Here is a 2,500-nt window from a genome sequence, read left to right on the forward strand (position 1 = left end):
TCTCTCTCCTTCTTCCCCTTCCTCCATCTCTCCCTTCCTCCATCTCTCCCTTCCTCCATCTCTCCACCCCTCTATCTCTCCATCGCTCTATCTCTCCATCGCTCTATCTCTCCATCGCTCTATCTCGTCATCCCTCTATCTTTCCATCTCTCTTACTCTCTACCCCTCCCTCTCTTTACCGCTCCCTCTCTCTACCCCTCCCTCTCTCCATCCATCTCTCCTCCTTCCCTCCCTGCTGAAACTATTCGAGGAAGAGAAGCAGCTCAATTTGTTAAATGAATCTGGAAAGAGGCAATAGCATAATCTAACATCAAGGTTACAACTTTAAGAGTCAGGAAATTCTAATCAGATGATTGCGTTGATAAGTGTGTATTTCTGCAACGATGTTCAATGCCACGATAAAATCCGAGTTATCAAATGGACGCTCGAGATGTGAACTAATCGTGTAAACAATAATAATGCGGCAATGCATGAGTGCATGGAGCGTTAATGATCCACCTGAAGGGCAAAGGATACGACACACAGATGCAATGGTCGGCGGTGGCGGCAGTGGCGCTAGGATTGGTGGCAGAAGTGGTGGTGGTGGTAGTAAACGTTGCGGTGATAAAGTGGTGGTAGTGATAGGAATAGAGGACGGGGGTGGAATAAAAATGAAAGACCCAATGCCAGTTGACAAGATATCCGCGATAAGGTAATCAATGCCACTATCACGCCGGCGAGACTGTGAACGTTACCAGCGTGAGAGCCAAAACGAGTGCCACCAGACGCACTTGTATGGCACCGCTCGCACACCTTTTCACTTGCCGGGGGGAGAGACGGGGGTGGGGGGAGAGAGAAGGAGGGGGGAGTGGGCGGCCGACACACGCGAACTCAAATCCTCTTCGAAGTTGTGTGGGCCTGTAAGAGGGGAAGGAGAGGGGGGGGGGGTGATATGACTAACTAAAAGATATAAGAAGAAACCCCGTAATTAGTTTCAAACATCGATTAGCTACCGTAATAACCTACGCGGAAAAAAACATCCCAGAACTTGGACCGGGAAAGATTCCGCGGTGCCTTGTGAAACTTCGGTGAGTGCCACGTCGGTGCCACAGCCGAGCAGGGAAGATGGCGCGGGGCTACAGTAGCTGGTGAACGGCATCTCAGCTTAGAGAGTGTTGGCGGCGGTAACGGTGGCAGCGTACGGCGGTGGCACGGCAGGGCGGGGAGGGGAGGGGGTGCCAGTGCCAAGCCGGGAGTGCCGCCACCATGAGTCACAGCCCCCACTTCCTGCCTTGTGCCACAAGACGTCCTCTGCCGTCCATCACCATACACACACGCACATGCATCCATACATGCATACATGTATACCTACAAACATCATATATACATACACATACACACGCACGCACAGCGCGCGCACACAAAGACACACATACACATACACATACACATACACACACACACACACACACACACACACACACACACACACACACACACACACACACACACACACACACACATGCAATTGGCATCCGGTGCAAATCCACATCAGGAATTGATTGCAGATTAACATTCTCAAAACCTCTAAAAAAAAACTCAATAACTAGCATTCCTCAAGTGGCCGCCGTTGTCGTCTGCCGAGTGTTATCTTACCTGGCGGAGAACACGCGGCAAAATAAACACGGCCACATACAAACGAGCTTCTTGCCACCCCCCACCCCCCTCTTCCTAGACCAATCCCTGCTTCTCCCTCTCCCCGCCTCTCTCTCTCTCTCTCTCTCTCTCTCTCTCTCTCTCTCTCTCTCTCTCTCTCTCTAACCCTCCACTTTTTGTCTTTAAGTCACCCTTTCTCTATTCCCTCTTTCCGTCTCTGTCTTTCTCCTTCTCTATGTCCCTCTTCCTTTCTCACTCTCTACGTCTCTTTCTTTCTACCTCTCTATGTCTCTCTTTCTTTCTACCTCTCTACGTCTCTCTTTCTTTCTTCCTCTCTACATTCTCTCTCTCTCTCTCTCTCTCTCTCTCTCTCTCTCTCTCTCTCTCTCTCTCTCTCTCTCTCTCTCTCTCTCTCTCTCTCTCTCTCAATCTCACGCTCCCTAACACCCTTCCATCCACCTATTACTTTACATTTACCCAGTACTACGTCTACTACCACTCTTACTCCTATTTCTACAACTACTACTACTGATAATCATAATTCCCCACTCCTGATTGCACCATCATCTCCTGCAACATCTACGATGACGTCATCCTCCCTGTGCTACATCTCTTTTACCTCTGTCTCTTCTTCAGCTTCGTCATCTCACTAAGATTTTTTTTTTTGTACCTTTTTTCCTTACCACTTTCATCAACATATTTTTTTCATTTCTCATCCGCCTCGCTCCTTTTCATTTTATCTTGGTCCTTCTCTCACTTTTTTTTTCTAATCCCTCTCCTTCCCTCCTTTTTATCTTTCTCATTTGCTTCTCTCCCTCTACTGTCTCATTTTCCTTCCTTCCTTCCTTCTTCCCTCCCTTGTCTT

Source organism: Penaeus monodon, chromosome 13 (genome assembly GCF_015228065.2).
Source record: "Penaeus monodon isolate SGIC_2016 chromosome 13, NSTDA_Pmon_1, whole genome shotgun sequence".
In the NCBI taxonomy this organism is placed as follows: Eukaryota; Metazoa; Arthropoda; class Malacostraca; order Decapoda; family Penaeidae; genus Penaeus; species Penaeus monodon.